The sequence below is a fragment of the Cygnus olor genome, chromosome 2 (assembly GCF_009769625.2).
Source record: "Cygnus olor isolate bCygOlo1 chromosome 2, bCygOlo1.pri.v2, whole genome shotgun sequence".
In the NCBI taxonomy this organism is placed as follows: domain Eukaryota; kingdom Metazoa; phylum Chordata; class Aves; order Anseriformes; family Anatidae; genus Cygnus; species Cygnus olor.
The window spans coordinates 152,113,369-152,130,767 of record NC_049170.1 but is presented as its reverse complement, the minus strand read 5'-3'; positions in this window follow the sequence as shown (position 1 = coordinate 152,130,767).

The window sequence follows — 17,399 nt, the reverse complement described above, 5'->3', positions numbered from 1 at the left end:
GATACATCCTGCCATTGCCTCTCCGTATGTAAATTCTGTACATCTGTACTTGTAAGTGCAGAAGTTCACCATGGGACTTTGTGTACACAAATGTAAAAAACTGTTTGCAAACCCTTCTGATGATTTTAACATAATTGTAGCATATGTAAAAGAGTATCTAGCTGCACGAGTCCTTGATAGGATTATCCTGCAATAGTTGGCCTATGCAGAGGGGAAGGGTCTGGGCAAAGAGACCAGAGGGTGTCATGGTGTAAGCAATAGCGATAGGGAGTGGAGAGGACAGTCGTGTTCAGTTTTACCCAGCACTTAAGGGAACTTCAGTCCAGCTGTAGCCCACTCAGGAAATGCTCTTACACCATCCTAGGAAGGTTGGAGCCTTTCTTTCTCTCCTCTTAATGCTTTTAAATAATCATTACAACCCTGGGCATAGACCTAGTTTAGTGTCATGACCACAGTCATGAGGGTGTGTTTCATATAGAGCAATGTGTAAAAGGTCAAACTGATGTCCTGCTAAATGAGAATATTAGGAGTATTTACTACAACCAACCAGAGTGTTTACCTGGCAAATCCAGAAGTGTTTAAATCCCTCTATCATGCAGTTTATTAAGGAAAAAGGCATGGTTTTGGTAAATCCACATTTTCCTAGTCTGTTTATTCAGTTAATAAGCTACAATGTCAGATGGGGAGCTGACCAAGGATGAATCAAGCAGTCAGTGGTGGGGACGGGACCTCCAGATGCTCTGAACAGCCCTCTGGGACTGCCACTGTCCCTGCTGCCTCTGTAGTGAGCCTGGGGAAATCAGCCTGCTGATTCAGGGCTCAAAGCAGGCATGGTAGGAGGATACAGGCAGCCTTCCCGTGGTTCAAGTTCATGCCCTGGTGGGGCTGGGATCCCCAAGGAATGAAATCATGCCTCTAATGAGGGAAATAGATTATACTTTGCTCAGACGCATGTAATCTTCTCTACTTTAACAACTGGGCTGGCTGAAGCACTGCTAGCACTGTTACCTCTTTGCTCACAGGGAGAGTTGTACTCCTGGCAGGTATGCTTGGCTGACTAAGAAATTAATTCTTTGAATTCTCTGCCACTGCTTCTCTGAAAATCTGCATCTTATGCCATCGTCACCAAGCAGTGATGGAATGCCTTCAGCAAACACCATGGTGTCAGGACAGAAAGGATTTCACATCAGGGTGTCTGGACTGAAGTAACCTGCTTTCCCCTTCTCACTAGCTGCCTGGCTACTTCCTTCCTCCTCCTCCTTCTCCCTCACTCCCCCACCCTCTTTCTTTTCTTCCTTCCCCCTGTGGAAAGATAAATGTTCCCTCTCGCATTCCTTTTAAACTAATGGGAGGTATTGCATCTCCCAGCGCCATTTAGTTCTTTGTCTCTAATCTAACCAAAACACACCCAAGGAGGTTTTTATCATGCTCTGGAGATCTTTATATGACTCTAGAGACTAACGATGAATATTCAACTGCTCAATTATATACTGTGGAAACAAAGATGTATAACCCAGGAGAAAAAGAAATAAAAAGCCTAATAAAGGAAAGAAATAACTTGAAGATAAAATGTAATGGTTCCATGAACCAGAGAAACACAAAAGGATCTTCCAGACTGAGCAGATTGTGAAGGAGGAAGCTTCTCCCTGTAAAAGATTAAAAAAAAAAATATATGTGAATAAGAGTCACTGAGGTCAGGAAAACAAATATGTCTGCTGTCTTAGTTACAGCCCTCAGACGAAATGATACCTTTATTTGATGTTAAGATGGTAAAGTCCAGCTGCTGACCTGCTCTCTAGATCTGGCTCACCCATCCAACCTAGAGTGGCTATTTAGACAGCAAGAGCTGTGGGTGCACCCCTGGGTGCTTTTTTTTATGCCCAGGGGTGTCCCTGTACAGAACACGTCATGAGCTGCTCCTGCCTCTGCTTCCCAGAGGGGGAAAAAAGGAGCAGCCGTCTGCTTGCACAGTTGAGCCTTCTCTAGCTGCACTGGCTGGTGCTGTGACATCAGTGTAACCTACAGGGAAAGGAATATGCCCTCCCTCCCCAAATCTCCTCTCCACAAATAACATATTTGACCTATTTTCAAAGCTATAGAGCTAGATTAAATGGATTATCCATAACAACAACAGCAACACGTAAAAAGTCTTCCCAGCCAGAAAGCAGGTCTGTTAATTCCCTTTTGGCGCTCTGCTGTTCAGTAACATGTCTGATTTTAATTCTATTTCCTTAACACTTTAATAAAAGGACACAGACCCAGGTAATTACTCTTTGCTGCTGGCAATGAAACTGGAAGCATTTGAGCCTCCTGTGCCTGTGAAGGGTTTACTTGCTGGGTCATGGGGGACTGCAAAGAAATTGCTTTACAAGTTTTTCTTCTTTGGTTTGGAATATGTGAATGATCAGCAAGTGTTTTTTTTTTGTTTGGTTGTTTTTTTTCCATCAGTCAGGCGCTGTACTTTATGTACTTTATCTGAATTATTTATATAAGATAACCAAATTCTCATCTAAATTTCTCATAAGCAAGAGCTAAAATGGTAGAAGTTGCTTTCGGTTTGAAATGTGATGATGTTTCATGGTTGGGACTGAACCTGAGGGACCCTGCAACTCACATTCCCCAATCAGCTGCACATCTGGGGAGCATCCCCCATAGAGACTCTCTGAATCTAGGAATTAAAAAGCAGAATCCATTTACTCAAGCAAAGCAATTTGGACTTTGATTTCTTGTAGCATCTTTTGGATGATTTATGCTATGATTAAATTTTTTCTTGTTGATGATGCATTATGCATGCAATATCTGATGAAGTAAGATCACAGTAAAATCTAAAAATAGAGTCATTCAAGTATCCTTAAAGAAAACCTGACATGAAAGCTAGCTCTCACATCAATGAAACTGCACTGCAAAGGCACACTCTTCTTATCCACAATTCATGCAGAATTTAAAGCATAGACAAATCTCTGTTGTGCACATTCCTAACATCGAGACCTCAGAGGTGATTTAATTTACTTTAATTTAATGAGACAACAAAACTGGCAAGGTGTATGCTGAGTTCTCCCTCCCATACAGCACATGTTGATAGCTTTGCCCATTTTGCCCTACCCAATTCATGTGTTGCAGTTGGCTGTTCGTGCCTAATCCTGAACACCAGTGGGTGCCACCACAAGTCGGAGGTAACATTTCAAAGCAGCTTTTTTTTTTTTTTTTTGGTCTCAGATAAAAGAGTGAAACACCTCAACCTGATTGATATCAACAGAGGAAAGGATCTTTCTCTTTTTCAAACCTAGCAGCTACATCTGAAACTACTGCTCTCTGCCAGAATCATTTCTTCTCTCCTTAATTTGAAAACATGGTTTGTAGAGTTCAGGATGTAAGGCTGATTCCCATGCTTATTGGTGTCTTAGGAGGAGGATCATCTGCCTTCTTGTGATGTGGGAGGACCATAAACCCTGTTGATGTGTCCTCTTCCCTTTGAAAGGCACTTCTAAGCTTGGGAACATCATTCAGCCTGTCCCAGGATTAAGGGGAAGGTAATGAATAAATGTTTGGTCAGCAAAACAGATCCATACACAGGTTTTAATCTGTATATTCATGGAGGTAATGCATCTGTATGGGTAAGATACACTTATTCAGCAGATGATGTTGGATCCAGTCATGCTCGGGCAGCACATCACTTCAATTCTGCCCGAGTACAGGCAGAACTTAAATAGCTTGAAAGGGGCAGAACAGGATAGAGATCCTAAAAGTTAGCATGAGGGATTCTTCCAGTTCAGGCACTGGAGAATATAATGGAGTGCATAAAACCTGAATGACAGCTAGAGACATGGGGATTATTTGGAAAGAGAAGACTGATGGAAAAAGCACCGTGACTTCTGGACTCTTCCCCTTCGACAGCACAAGTGTTCCTCAAAGCTTTTCCAGTGTCTGTTTTAATGTTTGCCTCTACGCTGGGATTGCTTTTCTCTTCTCTGGAGTTAACCCCGCAGAATGCAGCTCTCCCTTTGAAGGAGGCTTCATGAGATTTATTATTTTGGTTTTGGTGTGATAGTATCTGCTGTCAGCACATGTGAATCAATAGTGGGCTTTGTTTTTGAACACAGCACTTATAAACAGATGTGTCTGTAGAGAACATGGAGTTGACCTTGCAAACACAGGGTGCAGTCTTGATGTTGGCTTGCTCCTTAGTGAAGGGATTTATTTGTTTTACCCCTGTATTTTCAGCAGCAGAATGCTCTGACAGAATATCAATGCAATGGGTTATTTGTCAGGCATTTCCAGACAGCTGTCCCCTGAAATCAAGATTTCATCATTTGGAGACCTGAGATAAAAACTTTTTTTTTTTTTTTTACTTTCTCCACTGCAGCATGTAGGGTCTCTAGTTGGATCATCTGGGGCATATTTGCAGCGCTTAAGTAAGCTTTCACTGTTTCACATAAAAAGATACAGGCTTTCAGTAAGTGCACATAGAACAATTAGCCTTTTAACATTCAGCAAAACAGTAATGACTTTAATTATTTCATTTGCAATTGCGATTTCTGGTCTATTTATTTTGAATAACATAGCTATGGTAGTTAATGACAGTAGCACAGCCGAAGAAATCAACAGTGAGACAGACATGCTTGCAAGCAAAGGTATGTGCAACGTCTCTTCATGCCACACTTGATTCTTACCCTTTTATACTGATCAAATGCAGTCTCCAGCATCCCCATACTCAATATAATAAAAAATGTTTAATGCATGCAGATTTGCCCCCTCCCTGAGGTTAGTAACAGTGACTATAGCAGCCTGTTATTTAATTGTATGTGACAGAATTGCTGCTTTTGCTCCAGTTGTGCAGATTCATACTTTCAGAGCTGAAAGCTCGAGGTTTATCCCTAGTTAATAGCAGTAGCACTAGTGTCTGTGCACACGCATTATTTGCATAGAAACAAGATTAAAACTTTTGACAGAGGAGAATATTTTAGGTAGACTGTTTCTGCTTTCATTAAGCAGTGGGAAGCAGTGATGGCATAATGGAGAGCATAACGCAGTCAGATCCATCTTTGATACACGCAGAAGTGACAAGGTAATTTTGCCAAGGGTCAAGTATTCTCAACCCATCCCTGTCTAATGACTTGGTGATCCATCTCTTCATCAAATAAGCTATTTTCACAACCTAAAATTTTGAAAGTTATTTGAAATCCATATAATTTAACTGCATCCTGAAAATTCTTTTAAAATTATTCAAAGCTATAAGAAAGATAAATCCAGCAGCCAAAGCATTATTTATTTTTCTGTGAATGTGACAGTCTAAATAGTATGCAACTGAGACTGCAGTAGGTTGGAGTACTTGCTGGCTTTGTCCTAAATTTATGTTAAATGAAAACTCTTTTCAGTCCACAAGAAACAAACAAACAAACAAACAAACAAAAACGGCAAGAAAAACAGGTTTTCCCTTGATCTGCATTCTTAAACATTGAAAAAAAATATTTCATTTAAGCCAGCCAAGACAAGAATATAAAATATCTATTGGGAAAATAAGTACTTTTGGCTCCTGACATGTTAATAGAAATATGAATCTCTCTAGTATCATACTCCATATAAAATTTTCAATACTTTTAAAAGTAAAGCTTTTAAAAAAAAAATAATCACCCGTGCTTACATACTGCAGCTTTGTTTTTGTGTTTAAGATCTACCGAACTTAAAGTATAGCTATTTACAAAGGTTAAAGGTGAAACTGCACTTCTGTTGCAATTCCTTCTCCCCCAAGAAAATGCATTTTTTCAAAACAAATGTTTTTTAAGACTGTATCTATTTCAAGAAAGATGACTTTTCCACTCAGTTATATCAGACCAGTTCTTCAGCAGTCCTCAGGGATACGACAACCTAAAGATTACTCTTAAATTTATCTGATTCGGACTACTACCCTGTACTCTGAGTATGTTTTTCCTGTTCCTCCACTTTTTCATTCCTAGGAGAAATCTTTGCTGTATTATGATATGAATTGACGCTGTTTTTCAATTTCTAAAATGTTCATGGAATGAGAAGCAGTTTGAATCCATTTTGATTTTACAGATTAAATCCTGAATTACCAAGGTCAGCCAGATTTTGATATACTTTTAAAGTACATCCTATAGCAGATACATAATGTGTGGCCCAGCTCCATTTAAAGTGTTAAGCTTGTGCTCCAGCTTCCTTCCACTTACATGATCGTTGTCATAAATACTCCACAAATTTTGACTGACAAAAAAACAAACAAACAAACAAAAAAAAGGCATAATTTTCTGTTAGAAAGCAAAATGTTTGGACCATTTGAGACACACTTGGAGAGTGGTTTCTGATGCCAGCCAGTCCCCAAAGGAGGGCAGTGTCCTCTTTGATTCCTTCCAGATGAGCCCCAGTATTTGCAGCCCTGAGGATCTCACCATCAGCAGGACATGCAAGGGAAGGCAATCTCCTTAGATAATAGGTTTCAAAATTGGAGTCTTAAACATAAAATCTGCCACTTTTTGCCCCAGTCTGCAAATCCCTGACAGGTCACAGAGCTATGGCTTGGTGTGTTTCTGTTTTTTGTTTGTTTGTTTGTTTTTGTTTGTTTTGTTGTTGTTGTTTTGTTTGTTTTTAACCAAACCTGTAGTTTTTTATGTAGCTCTAATATATGAGACACACAGAGGAAGAGAGTGGAAAGCCCTATCCTGTGGCCGGACCTGAAGGATTTAACTGAAAACAGACTGAAATTAGCCCAGACCTGTGAGGTCTTTTAGCACTGTGGAAACACGGTTCTGCTAGAATAGAATGGAAGGGAACAATTTCAAAGCTGATCTGGCCAAAAAAAAAGTAAAGATCTCTTGGGTATGGACATATTTAGCGGTTTCTGGCTTAGGGAAGCACCTGTGCATGGTTACACAGTGCCAGGTGCTTGAGCATTGCCCTAGATAGGGACAGCAGTGTCTCTATGGGCAACCAGGCTCCGACACAGTGCTTAGCTCAGTGTTTATGAACAAAAAAGCAATCAGGAGTCACAAAGAGTACCAAATTTTGGTTAGCGTGAACAAGGAGATAAATTCACATATTTTTTCAGCTCATGCTTCAGTTTTACAGGGTGCTCAGCACAAGTGGGAATCATACTGGAGGGCAGAAGGCTGCTGCTGCTGAATCAACAAAGCCTCCCTTAGTTTGATAGCTGAAGAATTAAGAAAGACAATGCTTCTGTCAATCCTCTCTTAACCGTGAATTACTTCAGTGCTATATTTACAGCTGTTGCGTAATCTTAAAAGTTGCTTAGGATATAATGAAGAAACCCAGCAACGTGCCAGCTTAAATAATATTTCGTGTGTGCATTTAACATGTGTTATCCTTCCCCATTCATGTTGTTACAGTCCTGAGATTCAGGCATTCTTCATTTTGCTTTATTTACAGTATTATAATAAATTTTGCTGTAGTATGGAGCTAAATTATTTTTTAAATAATGCTGCAGATTGGATTGTAACTCAACAGCAGAACTAAAAATCAACAGATGTAACAGATATATTTAAACTAATTACCAACACATCACAGCAGAAACAGGCACATGGCGCGTGGATTCATTTTCCTGTACCAACCATCTGATCCATGCCTCTGATCATTAATTTAGCACATGCTGAATTGTATTTTCAAATACATCGCAGAAAAAAAAAATCAACATGTTCCTCGTGTTTCACATTGCAGTCATCCTGTTGTGGACACCCTTCACTAAAGGCTGTCTGGTCCAACATTTATAAATTAAACATCTAATGGCCCAATTCTGCAGATATTGAAGTGATTACATGGCGGTTGCTTCTTGGCAGCAGTCACTGAGTGTCCCATGTCAACTGCTGCAAATTGAACTGAAAACTAAAGTTCTGTACTACAGGGTAGGTGGGGGAGTGAGGAGTGGGTGGGTGGAGGGTTAGAGCAATGGATTTGGTGAGTGGTAGCTTACGAGTTGTCACTTGTCAGTTAGAAGCTGTGCTGGAGCTGCAGTTTACAATGTGGTTTTGAAGAAGTATACTGTAGAAGTATACTGTAACAACTCCTGAACGGTGTGAAACAGAGCAAGTAATACATGAACAAATGTACTAGCATGAGCTGTACCCTTCACATTAGAGAGATGGCTCTCATGAGTCAAGTTACTTGCATTAACAAGATGATGCAGTTTTCACCCTTTGTTAGAAAGCAAAATTGTTTCTCTTTCATGCACATAAATTGCATCTTTTTCCAGTTATTCAAGGTCCTTGCAGAGGAGGTGCCTGAGTCATGCAGCTTTTTATTTCATTAGTAGCAATATTACTACAATAAGTGATATTAAATCTACATGAAGAAGAGCACAAATATTCAAAGCATTAGCATTGGCAAGAAAGGTAGGAAACCTATTGCAGCCTAGTGCCTATTCTGCAGGCTGAGAAACTAGCCTAGGGGGCTGCTGCTGACGGAGAGCCTGGCACATACAATATATAGGTTAACAGTTAGTGTTGGGCAGGACAGGTGGACCTTTCTAGCAAGAGTAGATGCTATTCTGTTTCTTAAGTCTCCCTAATTATGTTTCTCCAGTGACACCCTGCTTCTTTTTACCCTCCTTTCTTTTGCCACCACTCAGCTTCTGAGATGAGTTGTCAGAGTGGAACAAAATTTGGTACTGTGGAGACCAATGAGATTTTTCAAGAGTTTCAAATGCACCTGTAGTCCATGGCATAGTTGACAACTGAAAGGCAAACTAAAATCCACATTAACCCAAATGTATATGATTGATCTGTGTCTATCTGATCTGTATGAGCACAGTACTATAGATCTGAACAACTTAGACTAAAAGAATGATCTTCATAAGGAAGGTAGCAAAGAAGAAAGAATTATTCCCATGTGCATGGAAGGTGAAAGTATAGAAAAGATGGCACTGGAAACCTACAGAAAAACAGGGAATAGAAAACAGATTACAAGAGGTTCAAGCTGTTGTACAGAGCTGGCGAGGCCTTTACATTGTGCTGGTTTACTGCCTGGCAGAAATGGGGCTTCTCCCCTTCCCATCTGACTACTGCCCAAGCAGGCATCTGCCCTGGTAGATAGGACTGTGCACTGCAGTTTGGTTGGGCACTCCAGATGATGTTAGAAACGAGAAGCATTCAGACTGGCACGTAGGGTTTCAGCTGTGCCCATGCAAGTCTGCAGCCCATATGGATCAGGTACAAGAGGGTGAGGGCTGCAGGAGTGGGTTGTTGCTGACCATCCACTGAGCTCCTCCTACCTGTCAGCCTCAGAGAGTAACACAGCACCAAAATGGTTAGTGCCACAGGAGTGATATCACTCAGTCCGTGCCAATGCAGGCTCTGTTCATCCTCTGTCCCTATTAATAATGACTGGTTTGACAACAGCAGGCAGGGAGGTGGGTGGCAGCTAGGGAGAAGATTAAGAAATAGCAAGCAGGGTTTGAAAGAACATTAAGAGTCAAGTATGAGGTCTTTGATATTTTGAAGTACAGAAAGTACAGTTCACAAGGAACCTGCAAAATTACAGTTTCCCCAGCAGATGCAGCACACCATAATCTTGTACAAAAATTCTAGCCCTTCTGCAACCCAGAGATAATTTAGAAGGAAGGTGTCTTAACATAAAGTGTCTTAACATTGCTTCTTTAACTGCTTTGAAAGCCTCTCTGCATCTCTTCAAAGTAGAGTTTCTTAAACTGGAAAGCTGAGTAAGCTGCCTTTTGTTTTCAGGTGAGCCCTAGAGTGGAGAGACTGAGGACGATGAAGCTGTGAGGCAAACAACAACCACCACCTCTTCATGTCTATGCTGGAAACAGGCTAAGATGTCAGAATATCAATCTCTTCAAAAGACTGTGTTAACTGGTATGGTATGATAAAGGCTACCATCCTATCATCTGTAGAGTGCTAGAGTATGATAACTAAAAACTTACTTTTTTTTCAGAACTGTAGTTCACACTTTTCCACTAGCAGCCCTAAACATAAAGTTCCCTTCCCTTCCTTGTATGCGAGGCAGACTGAGCGTTGGCCAGGTCTCATCCCACTGCACAATGGACTCTAACTTCAGGCACCAAGAACTCAGCTGAGTTTTCAGAGAAGTTAAAAGAGGAGAAGGAAATGAACAAGCAAGGACTTGTGGAAAACAAGAGCATTAGCGGTAATGAGAACAATGCAAAACTAACACAAATTGACTGTGCTTATGGTTCCCAGTCAATCAGCTTGATGCCAATGAATTAGCAGTTCAGATGGTTTCGCATGGAAGCTGCTGCTTTAAGCCAAAGTGAGCTTTGAGGTGCAGGCATGGTGATGGGCTTAAATTAAAATGATACTTATCTCACACAACAAAGGTGGCAGAAAGGAACTTGGGTCAGGGAGGGGGAATTAACATTACTGGCACCTAAAAAGCAAAGGAAGGAGCTAACCTAGTTGCTAACTTTTAAGAAGGGCAGGTAGGGCAGAAGTAACTGGAGACCTTTGAAGATTAGGAGGATAAACTGGGATTTGCTATAGGGAAGGAGGATGTGAGAAGAATCAGCAGACCAAGAGTAGCAAAGTGGAAAGGTAATTTCAGCAGTCATTATATGTAAGGCATTGCTAGAGATATCACAAGCTCTGGACAAAAAGTGCAGTTCCACAGCACATTGTCAGCAGTGCCCAGCTCCCCACTTGCAGTTCCCACTCACACAATTCACCACCTTGCTGCCACTAGCCCTGCAGCCAGAGCTGACAATGTCCTGCCAGTGCAGTCAGACCCGATACAGTGTTGACACTAGCTGCATCCGCTGCTGAAAGCCATTCTGAACAAAATAAACCATCTCAAAATGCCGAGGCCAAACTGAGTCTTTGGGTGTACTCAGCTCTTCTTCCTTCTGGTTTGACATGGGGCTGTGCTGTTAGAAGCAGGCTGCAGACACCTTCAGATCAAGTTCTGCTAAGGGGAATGCAGTGTCTAAAGTAAGAGTAAATCATCTAATACACTTCCTTACCAGAACTTTAAAAAAAAAAAAAAGGTTTAATAGTACCGATAGTCTAGCACTTAAGAGACTTCCCTCCCCCTCACAGCCTCTTATCTTAGTAGCCTCCAATACCCTTGTTTATGATTAGAACACTAAATTCTGACCTCATTGGTTCTTTGTTTTATTTTGTTTGTTTGCTTGTTCTCTCTCTCTTTTTTTTTTTTTTTTTCCCCTCCTGGTGAGGACAGAGAGCAGGAAGTTCTGTATTAAAGAAAGGAAAAGATGAGTTTAAGTATACAGGAGAAGGAGAATCCCTCCCCTGCGAGGAATTCCTTCCTAAGGGAGCAGCTAGCTGATGCTTGGAGGTAATACTGCTGATTCATTTTCAGGGTTGTTTTACTGGTGTGGGAGTTATACAGGAAAAAAATAAACCCCAAAATGCTTGTTTGGCTGTTTACTCTTGGAGACTTTGCACATAGTGCTGTTTTTCTTGCTTACACAGACTGTCACGCTACCATCTTCTCTCCCTTTAAAAGAGTAAATTCTTTAAAGGTGCTTCATGTAATGCATTGAGTAGCACTTTGGTTCAGGCAGGTGTCTTTGAGTCAGAGTTTAGCTTTTACTTACTACTGGGTTTGCTGAAAAAAAAGACTAATAGCCTCTTTCAGACCTCGAAACCACATGATTTCAGCAGTATAAATTGATGGCTTATTAGAAGGAAACTGTATAGTCATTCTTGGATTGACTAAAGGTCCCTCAGCCCATCAAGGTTTGTCCAGCCCTTGTACTTCATTTCCCTTAAGGCAACCTCTAATCATTTTTGAATGATCCCAATATTATTTTACCTTAACCACCTTGCTTTGGAAGCACATTTATGGGTCTGTACCAGCCTCAGACCAGAGCTTGTTTTTCTTTGCCTTTAGAAAGGCAAATTTAGGGCAAAACCCTCGCTATAAAGCATACCGTGAATCCCTGGGGCTCATCTCTGACTTTCCTTTTTTTTTTTTTTTTTTTTTTTCCTCTATAACACTGTATGTTATCCACATGTATCAGAAATCTTATTTTGCTGAGACATAAGCAAGTATGAAAGGTCAGACCTGGGTGTCGAACATATGCCACCACAGTGTAGACTGAAAAAAAAACCACTAGTATTGAGCTCTGAATGTGTTTGTTTGCTTGTTTCTTTGGTTTGTGTTTTCTTTCTCTTTCTTTCTTTCTTTCTTTCTTTCTTTCTTTCTTTCTTTCTTTCTTTCTTTCTTTCTTTCTTTCTTTCTTTCTTTCTTTCTTTTTCTTTTTCTTTCTTTCTTTTTCTTTCTTCTCCTTCTTCCTTCCTTCCTTCCTTCCTTCCTTCCTTCCTTCCTTCCTTCCTTCCTTCCTTTCATTCATTCTTCTGTTCTTCCGTTCTTTCTTTTGTTCTTTCTTTTTCTGGAATTTTCTATTGCCAGAAATAAAGAATTTTACACTGAGCTGTTTTGGTTAAATACTCTTTTTTACTTTACCAGGTGGCTTCTTTTAGGGGGCTGGTATTCCTGGAAACTCTTTCATTAAGAAAGAAAACAATGGAAATGGAAAACAAAGTCGCATTTTCTTTAATATGCCAGGACCACAGCTCATAGTCTGATAAAACCCAGACCTTTTTCAAGACTTGCAAAGCCTGAAAGAGGTTTAGAGGAAGTCTCCATTTGTCTCTCACCAAAATATCCCATCTCATGTTCTTCAGATCCAGTAACTTTATTAGGGTCCATGATGTTTTCAATTAAAAATACTCACCTGAGAAGCTTCCTTGAGTATAAAAACTAATAAAAGCTGCTTCTTCCATGACAGAACATAATCCACAGCTAAGGAGTGACCAGACATGTTAAAAAAAAAAAAAAAAAAAAAAAAAAAGGGCAGTAAAAAGAAAGATTTTTGGGATGCCATATAGCTTTCACTGAGAAAATTATAATCATTTAATGGAATAAGATTGATGTGTGTTGTTTACCTTATCCTGACCTGTGCTTAAGAGCTTTTTGTGTGATTACTAAAAACATAAATTTAGTTTTCTATTCCTTGAATCTCATACTGCAATGTCTAAGGGATGCATATATGCAGTTTCTCATGTTGGAAGGGTTCAAAGCATTTCAACCAGGAGCTGGGAAGGTGGAAGGCTCAGCTTCAGAGTGCTGTGACCTCTCCTCCCTCATGTGGTGCAGAACATGTGCCACTGGTGCTGTTAAATTGCAGAAGACCACACTTTCCTTACCCATTTCTGTCAACGCATTCTGTTTATGGTTTCATAGTTTAGAACAAATGAAACTTCACTTAGAAACTGAATACAGCCTGTGTATGTCATGCAGAGCCACTGCCAGACGCCTCCGTTCAGGTGCAACACAGTTGGCTGGCATGCTTAGCACAGATTCAATCCTTCTGTTGCTGCACAGTTCTCACTCTGCAATACAGAACACAGTTGTGTACAGACCTGGTAACCAAACTGTTCAAACACAACAAATTTCTCATTCTTTTCTTCTGTGCCCACTTGTCCGGTTTGTTCATAGGCTCTCACTTCTGCCGGTGTCCACGCATGAATGAGTCAGTGAACACTTCATTCGTACCTTTTACCCCTGAACTCCATTTGCTAGGAAGGGTACATTGCCCGAGTTTAACAATCACTGTATTCACCTTCAGCTTTGGAAGTACTTGGAAGCTATTGGATTAAAACTGGCTGTATGAAACTGGCAATATTTGTATAAACATTTATTTATACAAAAATGAGAACAGCAGAAATATTTTCATTGTTTCTAAAAAGGAGGAGGTGGCAAATCATATTTTCCAAATTTGGACCATATTTGCACTGGATTTATCCCCATAAAGAAACATTGGATTTACATCAGTGAGTTTAATTGTGCCTTTGCCATGTCCCCGTATGTTTATCTTTTGTCCTTTCTTGATTATTCCCTTCTTCAGCATGATTGCAAGTTTTTAGTATGTAGCACCCCAGTTGAGCTATTTGCATCCATTAATCTTTCAACCTGCATTTTGTTTCTTTGGTTTGACTTTTCAGCTTTACTCTCTCTTTTCTCTTTCTTTGCTAGATTCTTCCCCTCTCCACTCCCCTTCCTTCCTCTCGAACTAAAAAGAGCTGAAGACACACATTAGCTAAAGGATCACAAGTTTTAAAAAGTAATTATCTGTGCAAATGAGCCCTCCAGATAAATACACTAGTGTTTTTTAGTTCTTTTATTTCTTGGATGTTGTCAAGCAATTCTTTGCACTGTTGCACCTTCCTTCAAGGCTTCCCCTTAAAATGCTCCCATGTTTTCCCACTGATCCTTTATTTGACTACTGACTGGAGAAGAATAGCCTCATTTTTATACCACTGCAGGGTTCTCCAGACCAATACAAAATGATATCTCAAATTATAGTTTGGACCTAGTCTTTCAGTCCTGTTTCCTCCTCCAATAGTCACCATCAGCTCTTTTGCTTCAAGAAAGTTCTTGCTGTCTAGTAGAATGGCTCACATCAATCATAGCGGCAGGGACATAATTGTCCTTGCCATCCTGTTTGACTTTGAATGCTTCATTGGCAATGGGGAAAATTCCTAAGTTCCTAAGAGCAAGAAATGTGGCCCACAGCCACAGCCCTGAGCAGTGGATACGACGGAAGAGCTATTTAGGGGTGTTTTTGCAAAGGAGTTGAGTAAAGTGAGCTAACTCCTGTCCTGGGTTACTTTGGATGAGATTATTTTTTACAGAGAGAGAGAGGCACACTTTTTTTAAACTAAAAGAAAATTTGCCTTTCAGCCTGAGGGTGTCAGCAGATATTTGGAATTCTCCTGAAAAAAAAAAAAAAAAGAGGTGGTGAGTCTGTCTTAAAAACAATTTGCACTTTTCGCAGTCTTGTGAGGGAAAGAACATTTCTGCAGCAGAAATGTTTATCAGCTTCTTTAAAATATTTTGCTGGGAGACCTGGAGGAATACAAGGTTTCCTGAAGGCTCACACCACTTTAACCCACATTTTCAGAGTACCGGTGGTTCCCATTTGACTTAAAATCCTTATACCCTAAATTTACTGAAAACTTGTGCATGGTGGTTTTTTTTTTTTTTTTTTTTTTTTTTTTTTTTTTTTTTTTTTTTTTTTGGCATCTGTGGTAGTCTCCAGCAGCCCAAGCTGTATTTGAAATTTGAACTCTTTGGGTTATCTGTCTTCAGACGCCTTTGGCCTTGGAAAGCTGCGCTGAAAGATGGTGTGACGGCACCAGCGGAGCTTTCCAGGCACACTGAGCTCCCACTGGCAACTTGGAATATGTTAACAAATGTGTGCTTGGGGCAGATATAAGCTCAGGTTATTTAGGATCAAAGTGATTTGAAAGATATTTTCCTCTGTGTTCTTGTAATACCACTTCACCTTTCTCTCTCCTATTCTTACCAGCTTTTCTTGATGTCAGAGAACTGTTTCTGGTCACAGCTGGTGTTTGGCTATTATTTCTCGATCACTATGTAGTATTTATGAACTCTGTCTACTGTGCGGCTTCTGGCTCTGCTGTTAACGAGAAAAGGCTGAAATGTATCCTTGATCACCTGGAACTACTCCATGCAGTGGGAATGACAACTGTGATTTCAAGACTGATATTCCACCATCAAAGTACAACTGAATGCAAAGGCTTTAGTTTCCAAAGTAGACCCAATCAAAATCCTCACCTCTCTGCTTTTCATGAAGGTGAGTGAGCTGCCACCTTCCCCAGCCGAATGGGTTTGGTACACAGTCATCTTCTCTTGTCCATTCATTCCTACCTACACACTGACAGAATTTAAAAAAAAAAATAAAATGATGTACATATGTTCACATTGTTTTCCCCATATTTGTTTCATATCCTGAATAGGATGTTACTGTTCAGATTTTTGTTGAGGAGGCTTACTTCATGGCTTACAGTATTTAGTAAGGTACAGTTAGATACACATGGCAATTTCTCCCTTGCACTTATTTTTCTCCTAGTGATCCATTTTTAACTTTTAAATCTGCATCGATTCTTTCAAGATATCACCCAAACAACTTAAAAAATTTATCTGCGTCATGAAGCCATTTCACTTAGATGTGCCTTGACAACTTAGAAAGAAGCATTGACAAAATGTCCAACTTCACTGCAATTTCTGTAGAAAACCTGAACCTTGCATTCATATACTTTAACTCACAGCACTTAACACTGTGATATATTGAGCTTCCTGAATCTCATAATAGATTTTTTTTTGTCACTCTTGCACTTTCATTTATCTTGTAATGGCAGTAACTGACCCATTTTTATATACTGTAATTTGTATTATTTTAATCTGATTTTTTCTGTATTCCCAACTGTACTTAATATCCTTCTTCTAACCAAATATTCTTATTCTGTATTCCAAAAACTATTGCATTCTTCCCCAGAAATGTAATATTTGACAACGTGCAGAAATAATTTCTACTTAAATCAAGGTTGAAATTGATTCTTTATGTTAAAGCCATAGTTTCCAACATTGTTTATTTATTATTCTACAGATTGCTAGCTTAAATTAATCTAAAATATTTCATAGATTCTCTTTCTCATCTTCTTTCCAGTCAAATGCATATGGAAAATGGAAATAGTGCATCAGGTATATTGTCATAGTTTATTTTTCATGTTCAATTACTGGGATTGGTTCCCAGAACATATCTCAGCTGCTTCCAGAAATAGTTCTTTAAAGTCAAACCCCAAATCCCAAAGTGAAATCTGAGAGATTCTAACTGAAATGAGAGCAAAAAGAGGTTTTCACACACCTCTGTAAATCTAGCCCATCACATTTCAGAGAATTATCATTGATATTTTCCTTTGTGTTTCCATGTCTTATTTATATTCAATATGTATAGTTTTTTGCTCTCTGCTAGACATTTTAATTCACTGTGAAGAAATTCAGCTGGATGTTAAAGAGAACTCCCTCTCTCCTTCCTCCCTAAGAAGCATTCATTTGGGGGTAGGTGGGTAAATTTCTCTTCTGAACTCTAAACAGCTGTAAACAGAGTCACATACTTAAAACGTGAAGCCCCTCAGACAGAAAATCCTACACGTTATTACTTTTATGTGTAGTGCAGCTGCTGCACCATAGCATAGCACATTGTGGTGCCAATCTGGGCTTTCTACTTGTGTGCACTCTTTATTAGATGTTAGAAAAGTGTGAAAAGCAAAAATATTTAAAAAAAAAAAAACAGCAGTTACTGCGTGGGGTTGGTGTTCTTGGTCACCTTTAGCTACATATGCCTCCTGCTGCCCAGTCTTTCCCAGTCAGTTGTGCTCCTCCGAAGTACATATGGGGAACACCAGTGTGGAGGTACAGTTGTACCAGTCACACAGAGGAACACCAAAGGGCAAGGAGATCTTTTGGGGTGTGCTGACAGTGAAGGCATTGAAGGCAGGACCTGTATGAAATGGAATGCATTACCATGTTAAAAAGCACCCTAGGTGAATCATTATCAGCTCTAAAGGTTG